Here is a 17534-nt window from a genome sequence, read left to right as displayed (position 1 = left end):
AAATAGTTCTTTAACAATTGTGTGAATATGTTTTATTTCATTTTTTCCCCTCTGGTCTTCAGTTTGGATATTATATATTCACTTTATATTTTATTAACCTTTTAAAAAATTATGCTCTGAATCTTACAGCCTGTTAAGTTCATGTATTTCTTAATTTCAGTTGTTTCATTTCTTCTAAAATTTTCATTTTATTATTTAATATAGATCTCAGAATATGGTGCAATTTTTATTATTTCTTCATGTTTCCCTCTACCATCTACTATCTCCAATATTTCTATCATTTGTTTACCTTTCTTTTTTTATTTATTACTTAAAACATTTATTTTGCCTTATTCTGTTCCTGGTAATTTTTCCTTAAATGATTGTTATTGTGTTTGCTTACAAAGCATATAGATGTTTTATTCCTACAGAGAGTGTTCACACTTTTTTCTTACAGAAAATGAAAGAATATGGATTAATTACATTAACCAAATTAGGGTAAGCCTTGATTGTAGGATAGCTTATATTTAGATCTTTGGGAGTGCTTCAAGAAGCTCCTTACTCACCTACACACAGGTCTTGAACTCCAATTATTATCTTTAATAACTGTCTTCCCAGAATTACAGACTGCCATAATACCTACTCTAACTTTCCTAAATATTTTGACTGACCTTTGGCCTCATGCTTGGTGCAGTTACACAGATTAACAAATATCTGGGGAGAGGGGCACATCCAATAACTTATAGCTCTCTTTTCTCTGCAGTTTATGGTTCTACTTTCGGAAAATTGAAAACTCTGTCCCCCATCTACCTCAGGAAACAGTATCTCTGCTGGTTTCTCTCTTAGTAGAGGACTTAGGTCCTTTTGTAAAATATCTTCAGAGTCTTTCCAGATACAGAGGAATATTAGGCCATTGTCCTAGGTGGCTCAGTAACAAAGAATCTGCCCGCAATGCAGGAGACGCAGGAAACACAGGTTCGACCCCTGGGTCAGGAAGATCCCCTGGAGAAGGGAATGGCAACCCACTCCAGTATTCTTGCCTGGAGAATCCTGTGGACAGAGGAGCCTGGTGGGCTACAGACCATGGGGTCACAAAGAGCTAGACACAACTGAAGCAACAGGGCATGCCCTCTGAGAGAAAACAATGTTGACTGTTTCCTCTTATATTACTATGTTTATATTTACTTATTATTTTTTCCTCATGTTATTGTGGCTTGATAATTCTCTAAAAATTTCAAGGTTAATTATTTTTTAAACATTTCATCTTTTTCTTTTTTTCTCTGGAACATTCCCTGTGAAAGCATTGGTCTACCACAAAGTCTACTGTATCAGTCTACTATAATACATTTTCTTGAGATTTGGATGTCTGAAGGTCTAAACTTGCATAAAATATTCATGAATATTAATAAATGCATTCATCATATATCTCAACGAGATAGTATTTAATAGGTCTTTAAATACTACTTCATTCCTGCAATGAAAATGGAAATAAAATGTCAGCCATCTAAAATTAATAATATCATTAGTTAAAATGTGTTTTTCGTTTGAGAGACTTAGTATACATCCTTAAAATTAGTCATTGTGTGTGAAGGCTTTGCAAGATTCTTTTTTTGTCTTATGGCAAATAAATAACCTGAGAAAAGTTCATGAGAGATTTCATTTTTTTCTAGTGAAAGTGAATAAAATCATGTTTAGAACAATTAACTCTGAAACAAAGAATGGTTTTAGTGTTAGGGAAGAACAAAGTTGATGGGGGCTGTTTGCTCACTATTAAATTCTACTGAGGTAAATAACTACTGAGGTAGTTAAAATTTTCCCTGAAAATCAATTATATGTTATTCTAATTTTAAAAATTATAGTCTTATTCTCCCTCTCCAACTTAATACATTCTTATTTTTATAATACAGTCACAGAATTTTGTTACCCATCAGCCATGATTATAAAATTAAAAGTAAACAATCTTCATTTTGAAAAATCAGTGGTAGAGAGAATGAAAATAAATGCCTTATCCTCTTTGCCAAAGTTTTATAACCCACCAATTAAAAGGGTAATTCATAGATTGCATATACTGGTATCATTTAGTATCTGACTTTATGTAGATTATTTTATAATTCAGCTGCCTAACTTATTATTAAATCAAGACAGCATATAAATAGATGAAGGATTACTTCACTACTTTTTTCAGTGTGGACTTAATGAAAGGCATATAGTTTTTATTATTCATACATTTTATAATTAGAGTTCTGATGTTCTGTCCCCATAAAGCTAAAAATAAGGAAGAAATATTTGCTAATTGCAAACAAATAATTTTTTAAAATTATCTGTGCATTCATAGATAATATCCTAATACCTGGAGTATATAAGAGAGAAGGAATAACATGTCTCTTAGCAGCAGAGTGTATAATAATTTTTTTTAAATGTAGGAAGAGGTGAATGAAAGAAGATAAAAATTTAGGTTGTTCAGAAATGACTGTTTAGGGAGTAATTTTTAATTTGGACTTTATAGAATATGTATGTGTTTAAGGTATTCCAGTTAAAGAGTCAGTAAGACAATGACAAGTTTATAAGAAAGAACTCTTGAAATCTAAGTCGAGTGTGAGCAGTCTGGTTTAATCTAATTTTTAAATTTATAGGAATATAATTAGGTAGAACTAGAAAAACTGAAAGACATAAGGTTACGGAAGTTCCTGACTGCCAGACAAAAAGTATAATACAGGTTTGTAAAGAAAGAGTGATAATTAAGCAGATGAGATAAATAGTTATGGAGGTACTTTAAGCCGCTAGATATTTTGTATAAGATAGGAACTTGAAGAGTGTGAGATTAGTTCTACCAGTTAGGAAATTATAACACACTAAAATTAAGTGCTCATAAACTCATGAAAACTTAAAGCAGTGCATTGATGGTAGGAAGGTAATCATGTGATATGAAGAGTATTAATTAATAATTAATCTTAAAGCAATAATTGAGTGTAGAAGCACAGAGTGAAGGATCAAAGAATGCTCTAATATTTTAGGCTTACCTTCCTGGAAAAATCACATTCAGATATAGTCAAATATGGGAGAGTTAGAAAAATATTGTTTTGACCAGTTGGTAAAGATAGCCAGTTGTGTAGCAGATGTTTTTCAAAGTCATCTTTGATGATCCATCAGGATATGGAAATGAAAATGATTACTGGACCTTTGCACATGCCAAAGTGTCCTGAAGTCTGAGAAGACATACTCTAAATATCTGAGTTCTGTAGGTTTGCAAGTCAAAGATGAGGACATGTATGGAAGAGGGAAGGAAGAATGAGATGATGAGACATCTATTTCTCTGAGAAAGGTTTGGTAGGATGAGTGAAGAAGAGGAAGTCATTAAATGTGAAATAGAAAAATGAAGGTCAAGTAGATTTTTTTTTCTGATTAAAAAAGTAAATCAGAGTTGTTGTTGTTGTTTTTTTTTTTTTCCTTTAAATTTTATTTCCATCCTGAACCCTCCTCCCTCCTCCCTCCCCATACCATCCCTCTGGGTCGTCTATTATACAGAGTGAAGTAAGCCAGAAGGACAAACACCAATACAGTATACTAACGCATATATATGGAATTTAGAAAGATGGTAACGATAACCCTGTATACAGAGTTGTTGTTTTTTTTTAAAGTCACTGTTTGGATAAAAATTAGTTTCAGGTGGCCAGAGGAAGAAATTTCTTATGTGTCTTTGATATGTAACCAAGTTATTGACCCATGGGTTTGCATGAACTGTACTGATAAGCAACTTATTTACTGCTTAGCTTTACCAGTTGTATATGTCAATGACTTAAGATCTACTCCCATGACTTTCCTTTGAATAATAATATTTACTCTTTCCTGGAGTCACACAATAAGAACATGAAATAAGACATGCAGCATAATTGCTCTGTTCTTTCTTTTCTTAAACTACTAACAGGGGCATCTCTAGCTGGTCTTAAAGGCCACTAGGGCAACATGCAGATATTTATTCTGAAGCATAAATGTTAAGAAAAAATGTAGTTCTTGGCAAGTTATGGATATAAACAAGGTTAGGATCCCATAGGTGAGTTCTAGCAATCATGTTCCTGCTAAAAATCCATAAAGCTAAGTATCTTTCAAGCCATGCAATATCTTTCTAAGTCTTCTAGAGCACGCTTATCATTATACAATTTGGCAAACTTTAAACCAGATGGGGATCAATGTTTTGAGTGTGCTATATCATACTTTGATGTTATAGAAGCTCTAGGTAATAAATGTTTCTGCATCCAATTTAAAAATCCATTATGCAAATATAATAATAATACCTGCATAAAATCCTTGATGTTACAGTTTAGTATAATGTATCTGGCTGCCTAATGACTTCCTAAAATAAGTTTTTTCAAAAAAGGGAAAAAAAGTAAAATATAGCTAACTTGTATGTAGCCATTATAATAAAAGGCAATAGTGGCATTTAAATCTCTAGAATTTCTCTTTGAAAATTGTTTTGAGTATAATTATCAAGGCAGTCTTCTAACTTTTTGGTGAAGACATTTTGGCACTTATTTTCCTCTAAAATATCTGCCTATGTATTACATGGATATAAACACAACCATATATAAAATGATATTAGTATGTATTTCTATGTATAAATTTCTATGTATTTCTATGTATAAATACATCTAATATCATTTTATATATGGTTGTGTTTATATCCATGTAATACATAGGCAGATATTTTAGAGGAAAATAAGTGCCAAAATGTCTGGAGAAGGCAATGGCACCTGACTCCAATACTCTTGCCTGAAAAATCCTATGGACGGAGGAGCCTGGTAGGCTGCAGTCCATGGGATCGCACAAAGTCGGACACAACTGAGCGACTTCACTTTCACTTTTCACTTTCATGCACTGGAGAAGTAAATGGCAACCCACTCCAGTGTTCTTGCCTGGAGAATCCCAGGGGGCCTGGTGGGCTGCTGTCTATGGGGTCGCACAGAGTCGGACACAACTGAAGCGACTTAGCAGCAGCAGCATACATAGAAACACAGAGACACATACAGAAATATGTCTTAATCCAACATTCCGATAGTTAATTAACATAACTCCTTTGTTGGACTATTCCAGGATGAATACATTGAACTATATGTTCATTTTTCAATGGCATGATATTAATAGTTAATAGATCCAATCTCTAAGTGAAAAGATAGGGATAAACTAGAGAAACATAGCTTTCAGTTTCTAGAATAAACATTAAAGAAATCACTTGGTGTACAACATGGGAGCCCCTGTTACTGGATCTGACTTGCCCTTCTGGGGATCACTTAGCAGCCCCAGAGGCCACCCCTCTGCTGACCTTCACGCCTCCCATAGCACAGATTCAGGAGGCGCCTGTATGTGGAAAGTTCCCAATACTCCCTTAGAATTCACAGTTTCACAACTATTATCTGCCTTGGTTCTTTCAGCACAAATGATAATGTGCCCTCTGCCTCGTTTTTGGTCAATAGCTCATCATCACAGGAACATACAAGACTCCCAGATCTTTCTTCACACCTGGAATCTAATTTCTCTATACATTGTCTTTTCTGTCCTGGCATTCCCCTTGGGCTCCTGAAACTCTATTCTGCTTGCAGGACCTATTGAAATCCCCAGAATTACTTATCTCTTTTTTGAAAGTCCCACTGTATCCTTCTTCTGAAGAAAAACTGTTCAAAGTAGCTTGCATAAATAATAGGATTTTTTTTTACCCATACTTTGGATATTGGTGGGCTGGAAAATTAGTATTTTGGCATCAAATCACACCTTTCTTTCATGAAGTCATCTAACAATTCTAAAGCACTTCTTGGTATTCCTAGATTCTATATTCTCTTAGCTGACTGTTTTTCTCCACCAGTACTGGCATCTTGGAGTAGGAAATGGCAATCCACTCCAGTATTCTTGCCTGGAGAATCCCAGGGACAGAGGAGCCTTGTGGGCTGCCATCTATGGGGTTGCACAGAGTCGGACACAACTGACGTGACTTAGTAGTAGCAGCAAGCAGCTGAGCATGTACTAGGATCTTAACATCTCTCTCTTGATGATTTCAAGTCCCATATAAATGATCTAACTATGCTGTACAGTTGAAACCATGACTTTCCCTTTTCCAGTGACTTTCTCAATGACTCTCTTCCAGTTTACTCCATTTTAGCCCCTTCAGCCTCCTTTTGGTTCCTAGAACATATCAGGCATGTTTACACCATCAGGATTTTGACATACATTTCTTTCTGCTCAGATTCTCTCCTGTATGTATTCACATGGCTTGTTACCTCACCATCTATAAGTATTGGTTTATTTGTTATCTTCTTAGTGAGTCTTTTCTTTTCTGATTTAAAATTGAAAACTCACTTGTCCCTGTATTCCTTATCTTCCTTCCTTGATTGATGTTTTATCTATAATATAGCACCTCTCACATCTAATATATTATATGTTTTGCTTATTTTATCTCTTTATATTATTCAAAGTCTGATCCTCATTTAAAAATAAATTCCACAAAGGCCAGTTATTTTGTTTCCTTTGGTTTCACTCCTGTATCCTCAGTGTCTAAAAGAGTTACTGGCACATGGCATATTTAAAAAGAAGAATTTAAATTATCCTTATTTATAAGAAGTAAACACTCCATACAACTAGTGACCTAAAACAGACTTAATCTATTAATTGGATGAATTATAAATTTATGAATCCATTTTTTAAGTTTGCACATTTATCTTATTTTCTATGTAAAACATTCATCAAAATACATCTTTGGAAAACTGTTTAAACCAAATGATTTAAATCATAAACCTGAATTTGTTACTGTCTTTTCAATCTAACCATGAAAGTTTATGATAAGAATGGAATAATTATGTTTAAGCAGGCTGATAGCTAGATATGAGCAGAGAAAGGCAGGCACAGGCCAGATGATAGGAAACAATGCATCTTGTGACAACAAGGGTCCTTGGGCAGACATAGAAAAGCGGGAAATTCTGGACTGCAGGAAGCCATACATCTTGAGGTAACAGGGGTCCTAGATGCAGACAAAGAAAAATGGAAAAGCCAGGAATCCTCTGGCATGTGAATGTAACCTTTTGCCATCATTATATGCCATAATATGCCAATAATATGCCATCATTATAATAAAATTAGCCTTGCAGATCAGAAATACTCATCATGCACTAATGCTACCACACTCGCAATCAAGATAAAGTAAGGATAAAAATTCCTCCTCCCCATGTGAAGGTGGCGCTGAGATGGGAATCAGGAAATACAATCCCCAAATCCCTCCAATTTCAATGAACATTCCACCTTTTCATTTTCACACCCAATATAACCAGCTTGCCAAAGGAACTCAGGGCAGCTACTCACCTGAGTATGCCCTCTCTCCCCTTGAGATTGTCCTGAAATGTTAAAGTGAAGTTGTTCAGTCATGTCTGACTCTTTGCAACCCTATGGACTGTAGCCTACCAGGATCCTCTGTCCATGGGCTTTTTCAGGCAAGAGTATTGGAGTGGATTTCCATTTCCTTCTCCAGGGAATCTTCCTTACCCAGGGATCGAACCGAGGTCTCCCACGTTGTGTGCAGATGCTTTACCATCTGGGCCACCAGGGAAGCCCCTGAGACTTTCCTATTGCTTAATAAATCCTCACTCTGCTTTCTTGATCTCTTTGTCTTGTCTCTGAATTCTTTCTGTGATGAGACTAGACTTACTCTCCACTATCAATTATTCAATGAGTAAATAATATTCAATAGAACTAAATAACACCATCTCCCAAAATGAGCAGAAAATAATAAACAAAAATGATATCATTTCTTAATGCATCTCTCACTTTCTAATAAATTCTAAAAGTATCTAAACGAAACCAACCAAATTACAAAGTTTCTAGTTCATGTTCAAGTAACTCAGTCCCTTAAAAAAAAATCTATAGTTTAACATAAAGGAAATATTTCATTACTGACTTTAGCTAGATGGATATGAGTATTTATAGAGAGCTAACTGGAACTATACATTTCCTAGTACTTACTATAGAGTCATTGAGGTAAAATTCAAAATTATGATTACTAATATCTAATAGATATCTCTGTCAGCAAATAATATTCAGATTTTTAAATTTCTCAATTGTGTATCCTTCTACCCTAGATTCATCCCAGGCAAATTTGAGTTGCTTGCTATAACCTCTACAACCATCACTTTTAAGCTTGTTTCCTTCTCCTCCATTGTAGCTATTGATGGTCTCCTACTGGGCCCTTGTTTCCTTAGACTTGAGGATGAAATAGTTGCAAATAAAATATTAAGATCCCAGTTAAATTTAAATTTTGGATAAACATGATGTATATTTTTAAGTATAATTGTATCTCAGGCAATATTTAGAACATACTTATTGAACTAAAAGTTATTTGGTATTTATCTTAAAACTAAAATTTAACTTAGCCTCCTCTATTTTATTTGGCGATTCAATTTGGGCATACTAACTATCCCCAAGTACTCCGTATATGTACATTTTTGACTCTAACTCCTCAAACTTATTTATCTCTTGTGCCACATTTTCATAGAGGCCTATGAGATCTTGTCTTATGTGTTATGTATTCCAGTCCAGTATAATTCAGTATATGGGTTAATAAACCAAGTAAATAATTAGAGTTTGCTAATATATTACACCATTAATGACCTTTTCTGCTTATCTTGTATGGCTTTCCTGGTGGCTTAGCAGTTAAGAATCCACGTGCCAAGCCAAAGGCACAGGTTTGATCCCTGGGTCAGGAAGATCCCCTGGAGAAGGAAATGGCAACCTACTCTAGTATTCTTGCCTGGGAAATCCCACGGATGGAGCGACCTGATGGACTACAGTCAAAGGGGTCCCAAAAGAGTCAGATACAACTTTGCAACTAAACACCAACCACTCTTGTGTGCCCTGCCTGAAAATCAGACATATTAATAAATAAAGAATTTAATTATATATTTTTCTTTAAAAATGATTTTTTCTTAAAAACATTTAGAATTTTGTATAATTATAGCCAATTAATATGGGTAATTTTGGCTTAGTGTAAGAATGCTATTTGGAATAGAGCAAGGCTTTTTTGGTGTTTCTCAAAAATTTATTGAAGGCAGTTATCTTCTAAGTCTTAGTCATAATAGCTCTTTAAAAATGAGTATTATAGAGCCTTATCTTGGAAACATTGCATGATTATTAAATCTTTAAAAGTAAGTAAACTAAACTTGACAAATACTAATATATGTGGTTAGTCAATTTCTAGTGATTATTTTTTGCTTCTGTGAGTAAAGTAATAAAAAACATTAAAATCAATCAACTTTTAAGTTCTTGACAAGGTAACAGTTGATTAGAATGAACAAATATATCAAAACTATATATGATGAATAAATTTAGCAAAACATAGATCTGCAAAGTGTATCTACCAAGAAATATATCAAATTATAATCAATAGTTTAATAGCTCACATTTTCAAAAAAAAAGTGCCCTTAAAACAGTTTATTTTTTATAGAAGAATTGTGCTACTCCTTTAAAGAAGGCTAAAATAAACACCTTAGTGCAAACTTAAGGCTTAAATTGAAGAAAGTAGGGAAAACCACTAGGTCATTCAGCTATGACCTAAATCAAATACCTTACAATTATACAGTGGAAGTGACAAATAGATTCAAGGGATAAGATCTGATGGACAGAATGCCCAAAGAACTATGGACAGATGTTTGTAACATTGTAGAAGAGGTGATAAGCAAACCAGTCTCCAAGGAAAAGAAATGCAAAAAGGTAAAATGGTTGTCTGAGGTGACCTTACAAATGGCTGAGAAAAGAAGAGAAGTGAAAGGCAAAGAAGAAATGGAAAGATATATACAAATCTGAATGTAAAATTCCAAAGAAGAGCAAGGAGAGATATGAAAGCCTTCATAAGTGATCAATGGAAAGAAATAGAGGGAAAACAATAGAATGGGAAACTAGAGATCTCTTCAAGAAAATTAGAGATACCAAGGGACGTTTCATGCAAAATGGGCACAATAAAGGGCAGAAACGGTATGGACTTAGCAGAAGCAGAAGATATTAAGGAGAGGTGGCAAGAATCCACAGAAGAACAATGCAAAATGGATCTTAATGACCAAGATAGCCATGACTCTGTGATCAACTCACCTAGATCCAGACATTCTGGACTGTGAAGTCAAGTGGGCCTTAGGAAGCATCACTACTAAGCTAATGGAGGTGATGAAATTCCAGTGGAACAATTTCAAATCCTAAAAGAAGATGCTGTTAAAGCATTGCACTAAATATGCCAGCAAATTTGAAAAAGTTAGCAGTGGCCAAAGGAATGGAAAAGGTCAATTTTGTTCCAATCCCAAAGAAAGGCAATGCCAAAGAATGTTCAAAGTACTGCACAATTGCACTCATCTCACACTCTAGCAAAGTAATGCTCCAATTTCTCCAAGTTAGCCTTCAACAATATGAGAACTAAGAGCCTCCAGATGTTTAAGATGGATTTAGAAAAGGCAGAGAAATCAAAGGTCAAATGGTCAACATCTGCTGGATCATGGAAAGAGTAAGTAATTCCAGAGAAAAAAAACAACTGCTTCTGCTTCACTGACTACTGTAAAGCCATTGACTGTGTGGATCACAACAAACTGTGGAAATTCTTTAAGAGATGAGAATACCAGACCACCTCAGCTGCCTCCTGAGAAACCTGTATGCAGGTCAAGAAGCAACAGTTAGAAGTGGATATGGAACAGTGGACTGGTCCAAAATTGGGAAAGGAATAAGTCAAGGCTGTATGTTGTCATCCTGCTTATTTAACTTATGTGCAGAGTACATTTTGTGAAATGCCAGGCTGGATGAAGCACAAAGTGGAATGTAGATTCCCAAGAGGAATATCAACAAACTCAGATATGCAAATGACACCACTCTTGTGGCACAGAGCAAAGAGGAACTAAAGAGCCTCTTGATGAAGGTGAAAGAGAAGAGTGAAAAGGCTTGCTGAAACTCAACTTGCAAAAAACTAAGATCATGGCATCTTGTCCCATCACTTCATGGCAAATAGATGGGGAAACAATGGAAACAGTTACATTCTATTTTTCTGGGCTCCAAAATCACTGCAGATGGTGATTGCAACCATGAAATTAAAAGACACTTGCTCTTTGGAAGAAAAGTTATGGCAACCAAGACAACATATTAAAAAGCAGAGCCATTGCTTTCCCAACAAAGGTCCATCTACGCAAAGCTATGATTTTTCCAGTAGTCATGTATGGATGTGATAGTTGGACCATAAAGTAGACTGAGCACTGATGAATTGATGCTTTTGAACTGTGATGTTGGAGAAAACTCTTGAGAGTCCCTTGGACTGCTAGGAGATCCAACCAGTCCATTCTAAAGGAAATCAGTCCTAAATGTTCGTTGGAAGGACTGATACTGAAGCTGAAGCTCCAATACTTTGGCCACTTGATGTGAAGAGCCAACTCATTAGAAAAGACCCTGATGCTGGGAAAGATTAAAGGCAGGAGGAGAAGGGGATGACAGAGAATAGATGGTTGAATGGTATCACCGACTCAATGGACATGAGTTGGAGCAAGTTCCTGTAGATGGTGGAGGAAAGGGAAGCCTGGTATGCGAAGTCCATTGTATTGCAGAGTTGGACATGACTGAGGGAATGAACAGTGAAGAAAACAGAATATAGATAAATAACTCTATACACATATATACACATACATATGGGTTTTATATATCTCTCTATATATACATATATGTGGATATACTGTATATATTTGAAAATTTGCTGTAAGAATTATCTCTTGAATAAAAGTAGGAAGGCATATTTTCTGGACTCTCGAGAGTTTTCCTGGAATTTCTCCTGCTCTTCAATTCCAATTATACAATATTTGTGACAGTTTTTATTGTAGATACGTGTTGTCAGTTCAGTTCTGTTCAGTTGCTCAGTCGTGTCTGACTCTTTGTGACCCCATGAACCGCAGCACTCCAGGCCTGCCTGTGTATCACCAACTCCCAGAGTCTACCCAAACCCATGTCCACCGAGTTGGTGATGCCATCCAACCATCTCATCCTCTGTCTTCCTCTTCTCCTTCTGCCCTCACTCTTTCCCAGCATCAGGGGCTTTTCAAATGAGTCAGCTCTTCACATCAGGTGGCCAAAGTATTGGAGTTTCAGCTTCAACATTAGTCCTTCCAATGAACACCCAGGACTGATCTCTTTTAGGATGGACTGGTTGGAGAGTCCCTTGCAAACCAAGGGATGCTCCAGTCTTCTTCAACACCACAGTTCAAAAGCATCAGTTCTTTGGCACTCAGCCTTCTTTATAGTCCAACTTTCACATCCATACATGACCACTGGGAAAACCATAGCCTTAACTAGATGGACCTTTGTTAACAAAGTAATGTCTCTGCTTCTTAATATGCTGTCTAGGTTGGTCATAACTTTCCTGACAGAGAGTAAGAGTCCTTTAATTTCATGGCTGCAATCACCATCTGCAGTGATTTTGGAGCCCTCCAAAAAGTAAAGTCTGTCACTGTTTCCACTATTTCCCTATTTGCCATGAAGTGATGGGACAAGATGCCATGATCTTAGTTTCCTGAATGTTGAGCTTTAAGCCAACTTTTTCACTCACCTCTTTCACTTTCATCAAGAGGCACTTCAGTTCTTCTTCACTTTCTGCCATAAGGGTGGTATCATCTGCATATCTGAGGTTACTGATATTTCTCCCAGCAATCTTGATTCCAGATTGTGCTTCCTCCAGCCCAGCATTTCTCATGATGTACTCTGCATATAAGTTAAATAAACAGAGTGACAATATACAGCCTTGACGTACTCCTTTTCCTATTTGGAACCAGTCTGTTGCTTCACATTCAGTTATAACTCCTGCTTCCTGACCTGCATACCAGTTTCTTAAGAGGCAAGTCAGGTGGTCTGGTATTCCCATCTCTTTCAGAATTTTCCACAGTTTATTGTGATCCACACAGTCAAAGGCTTTGGTGTAGGTTATAAAGGATAAGTAGATGTTTTTCTGGAACTCTCTTGCTTTTTTGATGTTCCAGAAGATGTTGGCAATTTGATCTCTAGTTCCTCTGCCTTTTCTAAATCCATCTTGAACATCTGGAAGTTCACGGTTCATGTATTGCCTAAGCCTGGCTTGGAGAATTTTAAGCATTACTTTACTAGCATGTGAAATGAGTGAAATTGTGCAGTAGTTTGAGGATTCTTTGGCATTGCCTTTCTTTGGGATTGGAATGAAAACTGACTTTTTCCAGTCCTGTGGCCACTGCTGAGTTTTCCAAATTTGCTGATATATTGAGTGCAGCACTTTTACAGCATCATCATTCAGGATTTGAAATAGCTCAACTGAAATTCCATCACCTCCACTAGCTTTGTTCATAGTGATGCTTCCTACGGCCCACCTGACTTCACATCCCATGATTTCTATCTCTAGGTGATTGTGAGTGATCACTCCATCATGATCATCTGGGTTATGAAGATCTTGTTTTTACAGTTCTTCTGTGTATTCTTGCCACCTCTTCTTAATATCTTCTGCTTCTGCTAGGTCTGTACCATTTCTGTCCTTTATTGAGCCCATCTTTGCATGAAATATTCCCTGGGTATCTCTAATTTTCTTGAAGAGATCTCTAGTCTTTCCCATTCTGTTGTCTTCCTCTATTTCTTTGCATTGATCACTGAGGAAGGCTTTCTTATCTCTCCTTGCTATTCTTTGGAACTCTGTATTCAAATGGGCATATCTTTTCTTTTCTCCTTTGCTTTTCCCTTCCCTTCATTTCACAGCTATTTGTAAGGCCTCCTCAGAAAGCCATTTTGCTTTTTGCATTTTCTTTTCTTGGGGATGGTCTTGATTCCTGTCTCCTGTACAGTGTCATGAACCTCTGTCCATAGTTCATCAGGCACTCTGTCTATCACATCTAGTCCCTTAAATCTATTTCTCACTTTCACTGTATAGTCATAAGGAATTTGATATAAATCATACATGAATGGTCTAGTGGTTTCCCCCACTTTCTTCAACTTAAATCTGAATTTGGCAATAAGGAATTCATGATCTGAGCCATAGTCAGCTCCCCGTCTTGTTTTTGCTGATTGTATAGAGCTTCTTTTGGCTGCAAATAATACAATCAACCTGATTTCAGTGTTGACTATCTGGTGATGTCCATGTGTAGAGTCTTCTCTTGCATTGTTGAAAGAGGGTGTTTACTATGACCAGTGCATTCTCTTGGCAGAACTCTATTAGCCTTTGCCCTGCTTCATTCTGTACTCCAAGGCCAAATTGCCTGTTACTCCAGGTGTTTCTTGACTTTCTACTTTTGCATTCCAGTCCCCTATAATGAAAAGGACATCTTTTTGGGTTTTAGTTCTAGAAGATCTTGTAGGTTTACATAGAAGCATTCAATGTCAGCTTCTTCAGTGTTACTGGTCAGGGCATAGACATCGATTACTGTGATATTGAATGGTTTGCCTTGGAAATGAACGGAGATCATTCCGTCATTTTTGAGATTGCATCCAAGTACTGCATTTTGGACTCTTGTTGACTATGATGGCCACTGCATTTCTTTTAAGGGATTCTTGCCCAAAGTAGTAGATATAATGGTCATCTGAGTTAAATTCACCCATTCCAGTCCATATTAGTTTGCTGATTCCTAGAATGTTGATGCTCTCTCTTGCCATCTCCTGTTTGACCACTTCCAATTTGCCTGGATTCATGGACCTAACATTCCAGGTTCCTATGCCATATGTTTTATAGAGAATGACTAAGTCAACTTATATTCTATCAGAACTCCATTCTTTCATCTCTACTACTCACTCACACAGACTGTATACACACATGCACAATCTTACCCCTTTCTAATTTTGATTGAACTCAGATTTGAGGCATCATTTCAGTTATTATATGTCTCTCTCCCAGAGGCTCAGTGGTAAAAAATCTGCCTGCAATGCAGTAGACACAGAAGATACAGATTCGACCCCTGGGTTTGGAAGATCCTCTAAGGAAGGAATGCTAACCCACTCCAGTGTTCTTGCCTGGAGAATCCTATGGACAGAGCCTGGCAGGATACAGTCCATGGGGTCACAAAGAAGCAGATGTGGATGTAACAACTGAGCAGAGCACACTCATCTATTAGTACTTTCCCATTTTCCATTCTGCTGTTGAGATTTCTCTTTTTTAGAAACTAAAATAAGAGCCTGAAAAAGCCCTGAAATCTTTTCATGATTTTTGGTTCTTTTTAAGTTACAACAGCAACAGTAACAACTGACAAAATAACATTAAGATTTTTTTCTGATAACATACTGCTTTTTTATTTTATATATATATATATATATATATATATATATATATATCTCACAGGGCCAGTGTGTCTCTCAACTTAGAGCCTCAGTGAAGTCATCAATCTTATAACTCGCAGTGCAGGACTTACCATCTCTTGGTGAATGGACCCCAGAGAAAACTGAGGTAAGTGCTGGGTTTAAAGTATGACAGAAATCATGGAGATTTTAAAGCAATTGTCACCCCTCCAGAAATACTGATGAACTGACAGAACTCTTTCCATTGATCATTTTAACTTCAAAAACTGTATTTCTCGCACCCAACAAAAGAGGCCAATTTACCCTTTGTGCAATTACTGGTGACTTGTGTTTCTTACACTCTTAGAGGTATCTTTTCACTGGCACCTTGGGAGCTGTTATAACTAAGATAGACTGAGATGCCTGCTCTTGGGGTGCATTTCCTACCTTCGGTCTTATATGACCATCCTTAGCAACCCTCGCCCTGCCTCAGGGAATTGACAGAAGAATAATATATGTACCTCCCATAACCAACTGAACAATATGTTATATTTGTGACTAAGTTGGCAGTTTCAACTATTGTTTTAAGCATAACTTAAAAAAAAATTTTTTTAAGGATAATTGCTTTACAGAATTTTATCGTTTTCTGTCAAATCTCAACATGGATCAGCCATAAGTCAGTCATTTATGTTTTGAGTTTCAAAATGGATAAAAAACTCACTAGACACAAGTATTTTATTAATTTGAGATACAACCATATAAACAACCAAGTACAGTTTAAAAAAGCCAGTGACATCAGGGGAATAATTTTCTAGGTAGTTATTAGTTTTACAAAACTTTCCTTTGTCACCAGTGAAGTAGATATGTAAATATACCCTTAGTCAGTTAACCCAAATATTTCATTGTGGGTTTAATTTGGATTTCCCTGATGATTAGTGACATTGAGCATTTTTTCATATATCTGTTAGCCAGTTGTATATCTTCTCTGGATTAATGTCTATTTGACTCCTTAGCCAAGTATAAGAGAGGTTATTTTGCTATTGAATTCTGGAAATCCCTTTTATATTTTGGAGATAAAGCTATCTCCCATTCTGTAGATTGTCTTTTCACTTTTGATTGTTACCTATGCTGTGCAGAAGAATTTTAGTTTGATGTAGCTTGTGGAAAGGCAAAACGGTGTAGCTGCTATGAAAATATCATGTCAGTACTTCCAGTTCAGTTCAGTCACTCAGTTGTGTCCGACCCTTTGCGACCCCATGAACTGCAGCACGCCAGGATTCCCTGTCCATCACTGACTGCCAAAATCTACCCAAATCCATGTCCATTGAGTCGGTAATGCCATCCAACCATCTCATCTTCTGTCATTCCCTTCTCCTCCTGCCCTCAATCTTTCCCAGCATCAGGGTCTTTTCAAATAAATCAGCTCTTCGCATCAAGTGGCCAAAGTACTGGAGTTTCAGCTTCAACATTAGTCCTTCCAATGAACACCCAGGACTGATCTTTACGATGGACTGGTTGGATCTCCTTGCAGTCCAAGGGACTCTCAAGAGTCTTCTCCAACACAAAAGCATCAGTTCTTTGGCACTCAGCCTTCTTTATAGTCCAACTCTCATATCCATACATGACCACTGGAAAAGCCATAGCCTTGACTACATGGACCTTTGTTGACAAAGTAATGTCTCTGCTTTTGAATATGCTGTCTAGGTTGGTCATAACTTTCCTTCCAAGGAGTAAGTGTCTTTTAATTTAATGGCAGCAATCACCATCTGCAGTGATTTTGGAGCCCCCCAAAAATAAAGTCTGACACTATTTCCACTGTTTCCCTATCTATTTGCCATGAAGTGATGGGACCTGATGCCATGATCTTAGTTTTCTGAATGTTGAACTTTAAGCCAACTTTTTCACTCACTTCTTTCACTTTCATCAAGGGGCTCTTTTGTTCTTCTTCACTTTCTGCCATAAGGGTAGTGTCATCTGCATATCTGAGGTTATTGATATTTCTCCCAGCAATCTTGATTCCAGATTGTGCTTCCTCAAGCCCAGCATTTCTCACGATGTACTCTGCATAGAAGTTAAATAAGCAGGGTGACAATATACAGCCTTGACGAACTCCTTTTCCTATTTGGAACCAGTCTGTTGTTCCATGTACAGTTCTAACTATTGCTTCCTGACCTGCATACAAATTTCTCAAGAAGCAGATCAGGTGGTCTGGTATTCCCATCTCTTTCAAAATTTTCCACAGTTATTGTGATCCATATAGTCAAAGGCTTTGGCATAGTCAATAAAGCAGA

The sequence above is a fragment of the Bos indicus genome, chromosome 1, assembly GCF_029378745.1.
Source record: "Bos indicus isolate NIAB-ARS_2022 breed Sahiwal x Tharparkar chromosome 1, NIAB-ARS_B.indTharparkar_mat_pri_1.0, whole genome shotgun sequence".
Lineage (NCBI taxonomy): Eukaryota > Metazoa > Chordata > Mammalia > Artiodactyla > Bovidae > Bos > Bos indicus.
This window is presented reverse-complemented; position numbering follows the sequence as displayed.